The following is a 17410-nucleotide window of genomic DNA, read 5'->3' on the forward strand; positions in this document are numbered from 1 at the left end:
CTTGTCAGCACGAGCTCTCGCCTGTGTTTTAACTGCGCCTCGGTAAGACCAACTGAAAGCGCGCCAAGCGGCTGAACGCGCTCGCTTGCCCGCAAGGAGTTCATTACTCGAAGGACCGTTCAGCGCCATTCAATTGGACGTTAATGCTTTTTCTATTTTATACATAGAAGTTATGCACCCATGGCGTGGCGCCACCTCCTGCCCATTGGCTGCGCCGCCACGTACCCAAACACCACACGCACGAGGCCACACTTTTAGTCAGCCAGATGGCCGCGACGTGACGTGCGCGAAACGCACTAGGCGCACGTTTTGGCAACCACAAATCTGTCACATTTTGTCACATTTTTGTCGGGGAAGTGTGCTCGTCTCGCACCCCAGAAGCTCGGGTTCGATTCCGACCCAGACCGAAAATTACATAATGTTGTTTTCAAGGGTGTTAATTTACTTTGTTTACAGGAATATTCCTGAGAAATTTGACGTCAATCCGAGTATTTTTTACCTGTTTTTTACTCTTTGCCGTTGGCCATTATTGGTACCATCATTCGGTCGCGCCGACGACTACAACGCCGGTTTTTCGCGTAATGGAGGATATAATGCGGTCGCATTAAGAAATATAATGATAAAAACGTTTTGCAACATGTTGACGTATGAACAAGTCGATGTTCTCGCTCATTTATAAACGCCAGTGGAAATACGTATTTAATTATAGTAAGTGCATCGAACGGACACACATTTCTGGATACTGCGTGACATGCCTGTGGCGCTCAATGATAGCGATCGCTGTGAGCTGATTTGATAGATCAAAATTTACCACGCCTTTTTTTTTTGTTCATGGACGTCTCGTGGTGACACCTGAATGCACGTCTTTTCGAGATCAATAAAAACAGTTGCATTCGATCAATGTAAACGACCCTGCTACGCCGTTTCCGATAGGTATCGGTAATTTCGGCCACACTGGTCCGTCGCACACACGCCCGGCACGATTTCCCCGACACTTGTTTACACGCCGGCGCTTTCGCTTTCACTGGGAAGTCGGCAATCTGGAAGGCACGGCTTGGCCCAAGGGTGTACCCCACTCTATGCGGGCTGTGTGAACGGGGCTTTGCATCGAAAGCGGGTCCTCCGATTGGATCATTGTCCCTCGGTGACGCCTGTCCTTCCGCGTTAGCCGGGACCGTTCCCATTGAGCCGACAATGGTCCGTGTCACTCGTGTATATGTGTACATATGCAGTGTTGCGCGTGCTCATGCGTTCTCGTTTCATCTGCGCTTCCGGGACCGAGTTTATTACGTGTTCCAAATTTTACGGCACCTCGCGGGCCGTCGATGCGTGCAGGCGAAGTGCCATTAAATAGACGTGCAGCGAACGCATGAGCATTACGAGTGAGCTGAATAGAAAGCACTGGGAAAGCCAGAACGTCAGTGTCACGCCGGTTGCGTCGTGTTAGCATTAAAACCAAGAGGCCGTTTTTTTTTTCTTCTTCTCATTTTTTTTTATTTTGCTATAGGGGCCTATTAGGTGTAGATGACACCTTGTCGCAAGATGTCATACGGGACGTCAACATGTCTTATGCGTGACGGAAAGACCAACTGTATGGCACTTGTACCTGTCGGCATACTGCAAATGAATGAAACAATGTTGGCTTTGTCACCTCATTTCCCATAAGTGTTGATTGTGAGATCGAGAAGCAAAACGTGCAATGATGTTGGATGAAACAAAGTACTTCGAGTAAAGAAAGAAGCATAGGCAAAATCTGGCTTCGGCTATGCAGGTATGAAACTAGGAGCTGCCACTTCAGCAGTTTTTTTTAACAACTCCTGGGACAACTCTGCGCAAAATGGCACCACACTGCAGCGGACCTTCGCATTATCACAAGTTTAACTGTGTTTTTCGACATAAGTAAACACTATGTATAAGAAATTATTTATTTTTTGTTGCAGCCGACCGACAGAAGCGATTCATCTGCACGGATCCTTTACTTAAAATTCAGGAGTCAGCGCATAGATACTAGAGAAGTTAACGTCTGCCGTACTTCTCGAGAGTTTTCATTGTACAAACTGCACTATATTCGCAATCGGCTCACGAAAACGGCCAGATACATGAAGGAAACTGGGTTGACTCAGACAAAAACGCTTCGCATTAAGAAATAATTTGAACAGCGAAAGTAAGCAAGGAGTGTACCTTTCAACTTTGAAGTAGACACGGCAGTTCTGAGATCATGGTGTTCTTGGACACTTATGTACTCCCCAAACATATGGTTACTGAAACAGTGAACATTAAAGGCCTAACTTTAAAAAGAAAAAGAAATCTTTTCGTTCAAAGTGCTGTTTGCCGAAGACCGGCTGAGCTCTTACGAACCGTTCGAGCGTAACAACGTTCTTGCGAAAAGGTGGCCCATTCGCTTTACGTTTTCGTGCTAGTTCGTTTTACTTCGTCTTCGGTCAGCACAGCTTTACACACTCTAAGTTTCTTATGGGCATTCGTTGAAATAGCCCGGCAAATTCTTCAAAAGCAAAAAAATAAATAAATAATAAATAAATAAATAAATAATTATATACTGTGGATGATTGCTGGATTGCGAATTTCGATGACATTTTCGGCAGCATATGAAACTGATTATTACTTGTGGCACGCAAAATATGCCCAGGGATAATAATTTTTTGAAGAGCAGCTTATCCTTACGGTATAGTTCTGGTTTCTGCAACTGCCCGAAGACATATTAAACTTGAATAGATGTAGCCACACCTAAACAATAATATTTTACTGACTCGGATAATATGTGAATAGTGTGACGTACTGCATGCGTGACGTCTAGCAATATGGACCGAACATTGTGCTCTATAATTAGTAACATTTCTGTTAATACAAGGAAGAGAAAAAAAAGAAAAGAAAAAAAAAAGGCAAAGCTTGAACTTTTTTGTCAGTGCATTTTACGGCACCTGAACGTTCACTTTACGCAATAGATGTTTGGCAATGCCATGGAACTTCTTTTACTTGCTCTCGATTTTTATCAGCACGGTATACGAGAAAGTAACCACGTTCATCATACCGCAAATAAGTGTAGAATCAGTGATGAGAGAGAGAGGGCAAATGATAAATGAAAGGTAGGGAGGTTAACCAGGACTGAGCCCGGTTGGCTACCCTACACTGGGGAAAGGGAAACGGGGACGGAAAGATTAGAGAAAGAAGAGAAAGTCCACTGGGGATATCGTTCAGTCACTCAGTCCGGATTACAGACGCTGGCTCAATCCTGCATCTTTCAAATATCGCAGTAGCGCTTTTGTGGCCTTTTGTAGCTGCGATATGCGAGGCCATGGTCCCAAGATCTTGTTCAAGGTGGTTGAGAGCTGAGCTAACTGGTTGAGAGCTGTGTAGAGATCTTGTCTTTCATTTTCAAATGATGGGCAGTAGCACAGTAGATGATCTATAGTTTAGTGATAATATCGCCTTGACACCGGCACATAATCAGAAAAACTAATAATAATAAAACACAATACAAAGCGCGTTTCACAACGAGCTTTCTCGTTATTGTTTTACCCTTCCCAAACACTCTCCGTTCGCTGCTATACTGCCAGCAATGGTCATAAGGAAACGCATCTGTCACGGGCCAACTGTTGAAAGACGCCTAGACAAGCCACGATGTACCTCGTCGATACATGTGATACGACTAAGACAGACTCATCCGTAGGAAAGCTGGGGGGTTGTCTGAACGTCTTGCTCGTTATTTGACATTGAACACCTTACCTTCGCAGAGGAAAACGCCCACGTGAGCTTGAATCATCCAGGCAGATTCATTAACCTGAGTAAACATATGCCGGCGACTTCACCTCGCGTGCGTGCAATATCCAGTCCTCGGGCTCATCTAGGCGAAAGTCAGAAAGTCGTGACTCCTCCCGCGGTGTGAGGGTAGTGCAAACGAAGAAGTAAAAAAAAAAAAGCAAAAAAGAGGCAGACAAACAAAAATGCAATTACACACAGCTGCTGCGAAGTGGCAACGCGCTAGCTCGTAGCAAGCGATAGCAGCATACGCAGTCGGTTTCTGTGAGAGCGAATAGAAATGTGCGAAATGATAACACATTAACTCGTTAGCGCCAATCGCACCCACTGGAAGGTTTTCACGTTAAAAGAAAAAAAAAGAAAAAAGAAAGAAAACAAGTTCGATATGACGCAATGATTTCGCACGATTCTACTCTTGTCTTATCAAAAGAAACCAGTTACAACCAGCCCATCGGGCCGATTACGTAGGCGTAATGAAACTCGGACCAGTGATAGGGCGGAACCAACGTGCTACACGCACATTTAGTAAGAAAACAGACAAAATTTTTCTGGCGCTGAAATTGCAGGCTGCTCTATCGCAGGTAGATCTCCTAGAAATCCTCCTTGGTCGCAAAGAATCATCGGCTCAATATCTGATTACACATGACCGCGGTTTTTCGCAGGTCTGGCAAACTGGCTGAAGTGTTGGACGATAGTGTCAGCTGACCTTCTTCATCGTCCTATACACTAGTCAGGCGACTGGCGATAAGAGAGAGAGAGATGAAGAGGAAAGGCAGGGAGGTTAACCAGATATTAGTCTCCAGTTTGCTGCCCTACACTGCGGTTCGGAGATAGGGGTTAAAGAGAGGACAGAGAGCAAATGGTTAAAAAAATGCACACACACAGAGACGCACACACGAAGGGCGACAGGCCACTAAAGAGTATACATCCGCGACAATGCCGTCACAGATACCAATCACAATGCGCGCTGACTGCTTTTCAAGGTAGCTCGCATGCGTTCGGCAAATATTGCACGCAGGCACTTATTTAAAGAGGTGGCAGGGTGCTTGAACCGTTCACACTAAAATTAGCATTGTAAAGCCGTAAAACAATGAAACTTAAGAGACCACAAGTCAACAAAGCATGCACCGTACTTTCATGAAACCAGAGAGAAAAAAAAAAGCTATGACTGTTTCATCACAACTGTACAATTGAACACAAGTGCTCACGCGTACAGCTCTATCGTTCCGCAAAATGCCACCACCTTGTCCCACTTTCGATCTTCATTCACAAGACTCGCACTTCGCCTCAGCACTCATACGTCATCAGTGACGAGAGGCCATTGTTCTCGACATAGAGACCTGGCACACCACGCCTCCTAGCCGCGAACATAGGCGCGCTCCATTTTTTTTTTCCACGAGCAGCATGATAACGGAGTCTTGCGTATGCGCCGTTGTCCATTATGCAGGCAGCCTCCGCGCGATCGGTTCCTTTTGCCTACATATCGGACTAACCTTGGTTGCAAATGTTTCCTGTTCTACATTTCGGGCTCGCTCACCCGCAATGAATGACTGTTCGACTGAGCTTCCTGGCGAAGAAAAAAGCGCAGCAGCAGGATTGGTGAGAGGTTGAAATATAGAGAGAAAGAGAGAGAGACAGGGTGCGTGCGGCTTTTACTCAGCGCCGTGGCTTCGAACGAAGCGTTCACGTTTGCATGCGAGAGTGACGCAACCTGTTATGTCATGGATGATATACGGCCGAGCGAGGCTGGAGCGTAAACTGCAGCGCCGCAATTACACGCGGCATTTTTTTCCTGCGCTAATTTAACGTCCTTGCCTTTGACAAGGAAGTGATCGTGAAAGAGCTTTCCTTTCTGTGGGCGTTCTCAGTGTTTCAGTCAAAGAGGACCTATGTTTATTTCCTGTAGAGCTTTTGCGTCAAACAAGACCTGATTTCAGTGCTCGCACGACTGCGTTTGCGCTTGTTGAGTTGCCGCATGCTTCTTATGTTAAAGCTTAAGCTGGTGAAGAAGCTGCACGTTTAAGATGCGTGCATTTTACGCCAGTCAGTTTAGGGATGAGAGAAACGTGTTCCTTGGTATGCTATTAAGTAAGGAATATGTCGGTATGGTTAGGCTTTTGCTCATGTGAATAGCCTACCCACATGTCCACACACACCACCACTTGTACACGAAGCATCACTCACGCAGCAAGTCCACAAATCCATAGCAATACGTTTTTCACGTGTCGTAAGCTTCGTTCCAGAAGAATTCGTTCGGCTTATCGGTGATTCAGTCAGTCGACAAGAAACTGCACAGAGCCTTCAGAATCGTTCAGGTCAAGCGAAGTTCATTTCAGTGGCGTTCTTCCTGAAGCAATTCGACACGGGCTCCAACTCTCACTTTTATCGATAAAAAAAAAAAAAGACTGCCCGACATCTTCTTTTCCTGGTGACGTCAAAATTGACGTTGAGAATTGGCGCTCTACGAGCTGCATCCGAGAGCGAAACGAAAGTTGGCGCCAGCTGCGCCAGAGCGGCAAACGGAGCAAACTTTAGCATTATTGGCGCTGTCGTCTCTTTTTGGTCCCTCTGACTGATTGTGTTTCTATAGCGCGAGGGGCGGCTCGATCTATAGCGTCGAAACGAGGTCGACGTCGAGCCGAGGACGAAGTCCCACTGAATAGCCTTTGCGGGTCCCCGATTTAGACGCGACGCATCGGCTAATCACTGCAGGTTGTTCGGTGTCCCCGATACAAAGACAGCTGCCGAAAGTTGGACGCCAGGAGAGCGGACTTGTTTGGGATACACGACCTCGGCGTGGCAAAACTGCGTTGAAGTTCGTGGACGCGGGCGGGAGACGGTCTTTGACGGCGAGATGAAACGTATAGAGGAACACGTGAAGCTATGACAGGCGTGTTCTGCAAATCCGTATAGGGGAGTTGTGCGCGCCGCAGTATGTCGCCATGTTATCTATCTATGTGGGTTACGCGTCACGGCAGACGGGAGCCTTCTTCTTTTTTTTCTGAACTGTGTCTGATTGAGAGGCTACCATATCACAGAGATAACATAATTACCACTATACTGTGAAATATAATTTATTATAATATGGCCCTGTATTCAGAGAAAAGCTCCGCGCTAGAATTGTTCGTAAGATAAATATTGAGACCATACTGATTGACTTATCGTTTGCGAAGGCTGCCGGCCATTGGCAAAATTCACTTAGGAGAGAAAACCTTTGTGAATTCGGCCCACGGTGTCCGGAACCTGTATCCACAAAACTTCCTTCAAGTGACATTTCCTCACTGGATAGCATTCTGGCGCTATGCCACTCGCGTAACGACCAGGATGATAACGAGACTGAAGACGCGGTGGTGGCCAATTCAGACGGCGTTAAGAAAAGCTTTGTTAATACGGGCGCACGGTACCACAGCTGCTAACATTAGGCCAGCTGCCCCAATTGGCCAACGTTAGTTCTAACAAACCGCACCGGCGTGCCAGCTTTTTTTTTCAGCATACAGGCTCAAGCTTATTGTGCATAGACGAAACGCGTTTTTGTTCGTTCCTCTCTCAGACATAAGAACGGAAAAAAAAGAAAAAAGTTTACTACGCATAAGAGCTGCTTGTCACTGTTTTGTTAAGCGTTGAAAGTGCGTTGTATATGACGTGCAAAAGGGAAATCAAACTCAGTTTTTTTTTCTTAAGCGTAGTTTGACTTGCGCCAGCCGCCTTCGCTAATAGCATGTCCATATACTTTTATACGAACGGCTCGAGTGCTAGAGCTATACTGTGGAAGCGACCTAAGTGGTAAGTCTCTAAGAAGTGCCAGCCAATAATGACAGCGAACATTTGTTAATGGGCGCGTCCGACCAATGAGAAACCGCTTATACGAGTTTTGTTGCTAAGTGCTGTTTTCCACTGACCAGCCGCCTACGGTAACATGTCCAACGTCACGTCATGATTGGCGGCTGCTTGCTCTTATGAAAAAATAAAGCCATAAGCGCTTCTTTTATGAATAAACTCCCTGTCTGCTAGACGCGTAAATTGACTCCTTTCGCTCTGCAGTAATCTTAGTATAGCTGCGCATGCCCGTGCACGACGCTTACTTGATGCACTACGTATATATACTTGCTTTTGTTGACGCGGATAGGGGGTTGCCGGTAAAAAAACATAATAATAACAACAAAATAGAAACGAAAGGACGACCTACACGATTCCTGGCGGCCATATCTCATTCTGGCCTATCACCTTCGTTGACTTTTGCTGCCCCCCTCTCCCGAGGCGCCGGTTATTTTGCTCTTTTTGGTCGCCCCATGGCGTTGCTTGTTGCTTCGCCGCTCGAACGCTGGATCGTCGACTTCGAAACCGCGCGTACCAACGGGTCCGTGCATATCTTAGCGCATTCGCCGCAACACGAAGCCAACAACCTGGCCGTCTGCTGCCACTGAACTTGACCGATTGGCCTAGTTACAGTATCGGCGCGTCGTTTGCGGAGAACAACCTCTCTAGTCCCTCTTGTTTTGTTTTACTATACAACGACAGTCAACCAGCCATGCACGTGCTGAGCACTGCATGTCAATAAGTTTGCAAAGTCACTCTCGAGTTGTCATACCCAGCGGCCAGAAGAGCCTGAGGAACTGATTGCGCCTGAAAAGAAGAAAAAAAAGAAGATCTGTTGCTATCCTGGCATCCTACAAACAAGAAGCCACGTTGTTTGCTGCGTCGAACGCAAGTTGCTTTGCTCTCGAAGGAGAAGTCTGTACAGGTTTACCTATAGCGCTGATTCCGTCGCCAACTCACGTTACGCGAATTAGAAACGTCAGGGAGTCGCCATTTAGCAGGTCATACGGAATCCATGCGTCTAGCCCTAATTCGAATTGCGCGCGAGCGAAGTATGTTTTCTTTTTTTTTTTGAAATATCGGTAGCATTGGAAACATGGTCTCAAATCGAGTTGGAAGTTGACTTCTGAAAACTAGTCCGTCGAGTGCTCATAAATCTGCAACTTCGGTACACAGAGAAACATCACCGCCTTCAGAACAACCTACTGATCCAGCCTATAGTTCTCATCGACACAACAAGGGCGGAATAAGCTTAACATTATTTACCTAGAAGAACGGGGATACTAACGGATGGTTAGGTGGCTGGTATAATTAGGCCACGATGCTGGAAAGAAGCAAAGCCTGACCAAAAGAAATTGCACAGTAGGAACACGTATACTTTCGCGGCACGACTGTAGTGCCTGTGTTTTTTTTTTCTTCTTTTGACCCAGTGTTGCTTCAAACAGCGTATTTGGGCATCTATGGCTTATCTCCAATCAGCCTGCACGAAAGCTCTGATTTGTTCTGTAATCGCAATGAAAAAAAAGCAAAAAGAAACGAAGTACGTGTTGACAGAGCCGCTCTAACGCGGACGGTCTATCGTGTCATGCTTTCATTTTTTTTCCCCTTGTGTAATTCCTTCTAATAGGTGATAAACGAGTACACATACTAAACAACTCACATGCACATAACTGCAAAAAGTACAACTGCCACACAACAGCTAGAGTGGTTTACAAAGAAACCAACGACCTAGGGTTCTAACGAAGCACGGCCATGGTGAATTCGGTCCCAGAAAACAATACTCATAGAAATAACCTCTTAATGAGCATGCGCGTACGCATTAGCCGTAACAACGAAGCCACAAAAAAATCGAAACACCGTTTCACAAAGAAAGAAAGAAAGAAAGAAAGAAAGAAAGAAAGAAAGAAAGAAAGAAAGAAAGAAAGAAAGAAAGAAAGAAAGAAAGAAAGAAAGAAAGGAAGAAAGAAAGAAAGAAAGAAAGCGACGGCTCATGAGCATGCTACATAGTTCAATAGAATCGAGTGTTGTAGTACCATTAGGGCGCACATCGTCGGTGTGTACGATCGCCGGTACGTATATCGTTAAAAGCATTCGTTTCATCTGCCGCTTAGCGGCCACGCATTCTCACAAATAAAAAAAAGGAAAGAAAAGAAAAGACGAAAGCGTGTGGCGCGGTCGAAACGTGGAGTCCCGTGCAACGGCACAAATCGCTGATGCGCGTAAACGGTACGGTGACCCGCCCCCCGTCGCGCTACGGCGGTGCGTGTCAAGTTGTAACGGAAGGCGCGCGCAAGTACATAAGTGCATGCGGAAACTGTGCCCGTTGGTGCGTGCGAGGCACACCCCGCGCGTGCAGAACCACGAAGCCAATGACACACAGAGAAAAAAGAACGGGCCCGCGCATTGTTCGTCGACGAGCTTCCGTCCGCACAGCGACACCTCACCAAGCAGAGCATGGCCGCGCCACCACTGGGCGCCGTCCACGGTTGTGTCACACGTCGCGCGGAAATGACTTCGTCCGCCGATCGAGTGACACACTCTGGTCACAGGCCGTGCGATCGCAGGGGGGGTCGGAAGCTTATGGAACGCTTGGAATGTTCGCGCATACATTATCCCGTTGTCCGCATGCTGGGCAAAACGATTATGTCAAACGCTGGAGATGAAAAAAAAACCTACCTCAGAAGTGAACGTGAAGTTATTCTAAATTTTTCTTAGTTTTTCTTTATGACCCTGGTGCAGCAGTAAAGGTGACACGAAACAACTTCTTCCGTGGTCTTCTTAATCAGAAAAGTAATGGTGCGATTTTCTTTCTATGTTTGTTTATGATCTTACGCTGAAATCGAAGTTAAACGCACACAATGCAGCTTATACATTGCTGAGAGGGCCTTACGCAAAACAAGAATACTGACGCATTATAAAAAAAAAGAATGTCATCCGCTGCAGATGAAGCCATGGAATTAAGCTTGCCTGCGTGACAGGGGACCTAATTATGATTTATTTTTGATACGAAAGGTTTTGGCTACAACTACGTCATTGATCTGTTCACAACGCAAAATTTGGAGTGGTCTGATCAGGCGTTGATGAAATGAATCCTTAAGCCACTCAGCAGTTCGCTTTCTTATGAACTAACACCACGAAGAAGTCACATTTCAACAAGGAAAGAAAAAAAAAGAAAGAGAGGTAGGAGGTTCTAGCGTAGTTTTGCAGTGCCACGCAGGAGGTGACACTGAAGGCATCGTCAAAGACGAACGCACACGAGCATAAACAAAAATATCGCGCTTGTTACGTAAAAATTACAGCAATCCGCGATCCACAAAAACGAAGGAACCTAAGGCACTAACAAGAAAAGAAGCATAATAAGGAAAAATAACCAAGGCAGAAGCTCGGCAGTGCGTCAGTATTTTTCAACACCCTGTCACTATCGCTTAAATACGCTGCTACATTCTTTAAAGCAGTTCGTTGCGTTCTTTCGACGGTTGCGATAAGAACGACTGACACAATGACAACGACGACCACGATGATGACGACGACGATGACAAAGGTCCGCACTAACGCTTTGAATGGAATCCTCTCCTTGCGAAAGTAAACTCTGCGGGTATAGATACTGTGCACACGCGGTTTCTCAAGAGTGCTGTACCATGTATATCATCATCATCATCATCATCATCATCATCATCATCATCATCATCATCATCATATTCATATCCACTGCAGGACGAAGGCCTCTCTCTGCAATCTCCAATTACCCCTGTCCTGCGCCAACCGATTCCAACTTGCACCCGCAAATTTCCTAATTTCGTCGCACCATCTAGTCTTCTGCCGTCCTCTACTGCGCTTCCCTTCTCTTGGTACCCATTCTGTCACCCTAATGGCCCAATGGTTATCTAGTCTGCGCATTACATGACCTGCGCAGCGCCATTTCTTTTTCTCTTAGTGTCTATTAGAATATCGTCTATACCCGTTTGCTCTCTGGTCCAAACCGCTCTCTTTCTGTCTCTTAAAGCTACGCCTAGCATTCTTCGTTCCATCGCTCTTTGCGCTTTCGTTAACTTGTTCTCAAGCTTCTTTGGCAGCCTCTAAATCTCTGCGCCGTATGTCAGCACCGGTAAAATGCACTGATTTTATACTTTCCTTTTCAATGATAACGGTAAGCACCCAGTCAGGAGCTCACGATGTTTGCCGTATGCGATCCAACCCATCTTTATTCTTCTGCGAATTTCCGTCTCATAGTCAGGGTTCCCTGTGATTAGTTGACCTAGGTAAACGTACTCCTTCACAGACTCTAGAGACTGACTTGCGATCTTGAACTCTTGTTCTCTTGCCAGGTTATTTATCAATATCTTTGTCTTCTGCATATTAATCTTCAGCCCCACTCTTACACTCTCCCTGCTAAGGTCCTCAATCATTCGTTGTAACTCGTCTGCATTGTTGCTGAATAGAACAATATCATCGGCAAACCGAAGGTTGTTGTGGTATTCGCCGTCGATCTTTACTCCTAAGCCTTCCCAGTTTAATAGCTTGATTACTTCTTCTAAGCACGCAGTGAATAGCATTGGAGAGATCGTGTTTCCTTGTCTGACCCCTTTCTTAATTGGTATCTTCCCACTTTTCTTGTCGGAATCTCTGTAGATATTTTCCACGGTATTTACGTAAGCGGTCGGTACTCCTTGATTGCGCAATGCCTCTATGACTGCTGGCATGTATATTGTCATGTGCTCGAGGTCACCGCCGCGCCATTTCGCTTATTGCTTTCTTTGATAGGCCATTTGAAATTTACAATCGTGCAGTGAACATCGGATACAGAGCACTTAATAATGTGCGTAAAACGACTGTATATTGTCTCCTTAGTGCGCGTTTCTTCCCTCGCAACTGCGTACCATTTCTCCTTTCTTTTTTTCTGAAACAACGGTCTTTAACCACGACTTCCGGCAGCGAATTGAGCCCCATCGGCAATTTTCCCGGGGCTGCCACCGGGCAGCACAATAGCCATCAAAACTGATTGGTTCGCGCTTGCGAGATGATCGTTCGGTGACGTTTTTTCAGGACAGCCGCCACCAGCCGCTCGTGCAGCAACGCCTTTTTCGCGTGAGTAATTCTACAGCTCAAAATGCGATAGTCGTTATTATTGCACACGAAAGATGATTCTTACGACAGTATAACATTTACGAGAAATGCCATTCACGATAACCTTTCTGTGCTAGTTTAGAGAGTGTGCAAGAGAGGGAGAGAGAGAGAGAGAGAGAGAGAGAGAAGAGAGCAGGAATGCGGTTGGGTTAGCCAGGCTGGATACATTATATTGAGAGCGGGGAGGAGGAAGGTCGGGGGTGGGGGGGCGGGGAGCGGTGCAAGTAACAATCATTTCTTTCAAATATTAACAGAGAAAAAAGAGAAGCAATGTGGTTACACGCACCTGACAAAACACGTGGGACTGTGGTAGTCAGACATTGCCTTTAAAAAGATGAGGTTCTTTTTTCGCCTTGGAAGTCATCATCGATATCCCATAGTGTGTAGCAGGGCTCGTTAAGAGTTACCTTCAAAATTTTAGGGACTCCTTTAGACAATTGCCGTAGAGGAAACGCTTAATATTGATGTCGAGAAAAGATAGGAAGAGGACTGAAGGAAAGAGATGAGCAGGTAGTTCGGGTGTGGTCGCGGGGGAGGGCAGCGTAAGGAAAGATACAAATGATAAGGAATAGAAGGGAGACAGCAATGAGTCTAGAAATTTGCTGACGCGAGGAGATCACCTGTTCAGCCACAAGGTTACTAAAACGGGTCGTGCGTTCTCTCGCAGATAATCTGCGCCATGTTACATGTGTAACGTGAACGTGGATCATCATCATCGGAATAATAATAATAATAATAATAATAATAATAATAATAATAATAATAATAATAATAATAATAATAATAATAATAATAATAATAATTAGCCTGGCTACGCCCACTGCAGGGCAAAGGCCTCTCCCATACTTCTCCAACTACCCTGGTCATGTGCTAATTGTGGCCATGTTGCCCCTGCAAACTTCTTAATCGCATCCGCCCACCTAATTTTCTGTCGCCCCCTGCTACGCTTCCCTTCTCTTGGAATCTAGTCCGTAACCTCTAACGACCATCGGTTACCTTCCCTCCTCATTACATGCCCTGCCCGTGCCCATTTCTTTTTCTTCATTTCAACTAAGGTGTCATTAACCCGCGTTTGTTCCCTCAGCCAATCTGCTCTCTTCTTATCCCTTAACGTTACACCCAGCATTCTTCTTTCCACAGCTCGTTGGGTCGTCCTCAATTTAAGTAGAACCCTTTTCGTAAGCCTCAAGGTTTCTGCCCCGTACGTGATTACTGGTAAGACACAGCTGTTATACACTTTTCTCTTGAGGAATAATGGCAAGAGAAAAGTGGATAGCCGTCGCTTTTTAGCATGTACTTGCGGCTCTTGCGATATTTGCATAATGAACCCATACAACACAATAAAATGCCACGAATATATTTTTTTTACAACCTTAAGCTCAGCCCACTTCTCTCTGTGCCAGCAAAGTGGTCAACTAGAGGAATACGTAAGAACTAAGAACGTAATTTTGCTCAACAATGCGTCGTTCAAAATTACGACCAACAGACCCAGCTTCACGCCCTTTTGAATATTTAAGGAATCGGCGCGGTCGTGGTGTACCAAAGTGTTTATAACAAATTTCCTTTCAACTTCTTAAAACCTCCAGGAGCATATCTTTCCTCCATTCCAACAATAAAGCTTCCCATCTCTTGCTTTTCTGCAAACTACATCACTGTCCTCAGCAATATGCGCGTCTGTGCAACTGTAAATAACCAGAGTCGACTGCGAAACCAATTAATCCTCGACATTTCAGCACGAAGGGACACACAAAGACGCGTTCCCTTCGTGGGGCAATGTCAATTTTGAACCCTTGTGTCTATCCTTTTGAGCGAGGCACACGCCATAAATAGGAACAACGGTCAATTCATACCTGGCCATCTTAAAGGCGTCCTTCAATACACTCGCCGTTCAAGGCCGAGGTGCAATTCGAAAGAAACTGGGTCACGTCAGTTTGCACACGCGGAAATTAGACGTTGGTCGCGCTGCGCGAATAGAGGCGAAGCGAAATAACCGTGTGCCGCTGTGATCTGCACGCATTCTGTTCGGGAATTCTGTCACGCCGACTACGGTGTCGCTGACCGCCATGCTCCGTGCTTCGGCTCCGCAATGTGTTCTCATCGCGGGCACTTACTTGCACGCAAACATACAGAGAAACTGTGCGTGGCTGTAAAAAATCAAGTAGGCTGCACTGTATATGTCTGAAGTGCAGCCAAGGTGGTCTCTGGCGTGTTTTAAGGCGTACGTAAAGCATTTGTGGTCTCTTCTTTAGGGTTACGATATGTAGATTCTGTTAAATTGGGTACTTGTGCTGAAGGGGGGAATTCCAGCTTCAGATCGCCACTACACCCAACAAGTTTAGGTTTGCAGGTTAGCCACGTTATACGGCTAATTTCGACACCGTGTGAGAAAAAACAAAACAAAAACAAGCTACAGTTATAATTTTTGGGATTCTCTGAAATCCCTCAGAATTATCTTGCAATGCACCGTCAAGCGTAGTTGTGCTGTAGGGAGCTGAAGTTTCAAGCTGAGCTGAGAAAACTCAGTTTCGAGATCCGTACCGTTCCAGCAAAATTGTAACTCTAAACTTCGGGTTTCTGCAGCGCTGGCACTTACACGCAACTTTTGGTCTAAGGTCATGCGGGAAACAATAGCGTGTTCTTTTTTTTTTCTTCACCACTTCAAAACATTCCAGTTAGACTGCTACGGATAATAAATACTTTGTAATTAAGTTCTTGGCAAGGCCGCCAAGCCAAATTTCCTGTTGTCGCTCATAAACCTCCCATGCACTGAAAAGAACCGAATTCCGGGCATAGCCGTTCTCCGATTTACGGGGCAACTACAAGTTACAGAAGAACTTCAGTTTGGCCTACTTGGTGTTTACTGCATATCATATTAACCACAAAAAAAAACGGCGACAGCGGAAGAGAACACATACCGCCCGTGTCGTTTATGTGTTCTCTTCCGCTGTCCCCGTCTTTACTTGCGTTCAATATGATATGCAACTACAAGTTATTATTTCAGTAAAATACTCGATATACTGGCAAACATATTTTAGCTATATGCTCAGTGCCGTCTATCAGTATAAAAACGGAAAAATGCTGACTTTTGTGAAAGCAAGCTTCAGATAACGACCCTATGCTATGCCAGTGCGAGCGCTGGTACAAACAGAAACCTAACGTCAGTGTCGCGTTTAGAACAAGGTATGCAAACTGAATACACAAGGAGCAGTTACTTGTAAACATCCTGAGTGAGCTAACTGAAATGTCATCTCAATATTGTAGATTTTACCTGTCCAGCATTCCGTTAGGCGTCATAAGCTGGTCCGTTGATGAAATGTTTTCGCTAACGGAAGGATCATCTTTACAAAAATACTGCAATATTAGTATAGGCAATATCACCGTGTGCAAAGACGGCCACGAATGTTGTAGTTGCGTTGAGCTACGTAGATCCGTGTAGAAATGCGCGTAACTCTCTGGAAACACCGAGAACAAGGCAACGCGTCGGGGATAGTTTGTGCGGAGCATTGCGTCGCTCTTCCATCCCAGTTGCTCCTTCCGCTCCGTCCCGTCATCCGCTACATCACTTATAACAAACGCCTTTAAGCGTTCAAAGCCGTATAAGGTATCGGTTCTGCAGTGTTATGGGAAGGCGGCTTTGATTAATGATGCGTACTACGTCATTCGCTAAACACGCATTTCGAGTTGGAGGTTGCAACGGAATCTTTTTTTTTTTTCGGCTCTTAAGCACGTTGTCCGCCATCGCGAAACATGTCTGCTCGCAGCGAATTTTGTTAACGAATTTAAGCAGAGCGATACAAAGAACGCTGCACGTCAATCTGACGGCCACGCTCAGCATATTGTCTCTCATGTATCGTCCATAATTCAAAGGGCGCGACTCACCCTTCCCGTCTTGTCATCCACGGGTGACGATGCCACCTGCCGATCCGTCGCAGTGCTCGACTCCCTCCCGTCCGTATCACCACCGAAGACAAACAACCAGCCGCCGTCAAAACAGTGGTGTCGGGGCCTGCTTCCCCTTCCAGCTGCACGACGTTATGCACAAATTGTCGAGACTGCGCGAAGCGCAGGAAGAAGAGGCAAACGCCTGAATGAACACGACGACAAGGGCCAAGAAAACGTGCCTCGAGTACGGCCCACGCGCGCGCGTAACCAGTCACACACTCCACTTGAGCCCGAGTGGAGAAGTCAAAACGTCTCTCTCGCCGCGCCGGCGCGAAGAAAGTGACTGCTGCCCCGAGCGGGGGTTACGGCGATCCTAAGTAGCACACACACCGTGCAGGCTCACAAAAGGGGAGCGCGATTCTCCGCGGTCCGACGCGCATTGATGCAGCCACGCGACTGGCGGTCACAGCGGCGGGATGAAACGGCTGCACCCTGTTGCTCCTGCTGGCAGAGGCCGCCCGGCGAGTCTCCCGGTGAGCCTCTATCTGGATCGCCATCTCCGTTGGCACTGCTGGCCCGCTTGTTGCGTGAGCCTCCTCCTTCCCTCACGCGCTTTCTTTCTTTTTCTCGCCCGCCAGCACGCCCTCCCTCGCCCCACTCCTCTTCCCTGTGGTATTGCAAGGTGAGGATGGACAGGCAGGAGCCACTATCGCTACTATACTGCGCCGAGCGTGTAGCGATGCTCTCGCTTGTGGACGTGGTGGATGACCGAGGACAAGCGTTGTTGCCTTTCGCTCACACTTCGCCTGGC

General features: G+C 46.4%; 1 protein-coding gene across 1 annotated transcript in view; it reads right to left on the bottom strand.

Annotated features, from left to right (window-relative positions):
* The window catches only part of LOC135918223 (uncharacterized), a 93443-nt gene extending 76310 nt beyond the window's left edge, over positions 1-17133 (bottom strand). Inside the window, exon 1 of the mRNA XM_065451909.2 lies at positions 16597-17133. The gene's annotated coding sequence lies outside the window, so the exon portion shown is untranslated. The remainder of the gene's footprint in view (positions 1-16596) is intronic.
* Between the last annotated feature and the right edge of the window lie 277 nt (positions 17134-17410).

Source organism: Dermacentor albipictus, chromosome 2 (genome assembly GCF_038994185.2).
Source record: "Dermacentor albipictus isolate Rhodes 1998 colony chromosome 2, USDA_Dalb.pri_finalv2, whole genome shotgun sequence".
NCBI lineage: Eukaryota > Metazoa > Arthropoda > Arachnida > Ixodida > Ixodidae > Dermacentor > Dermacentor albipictus.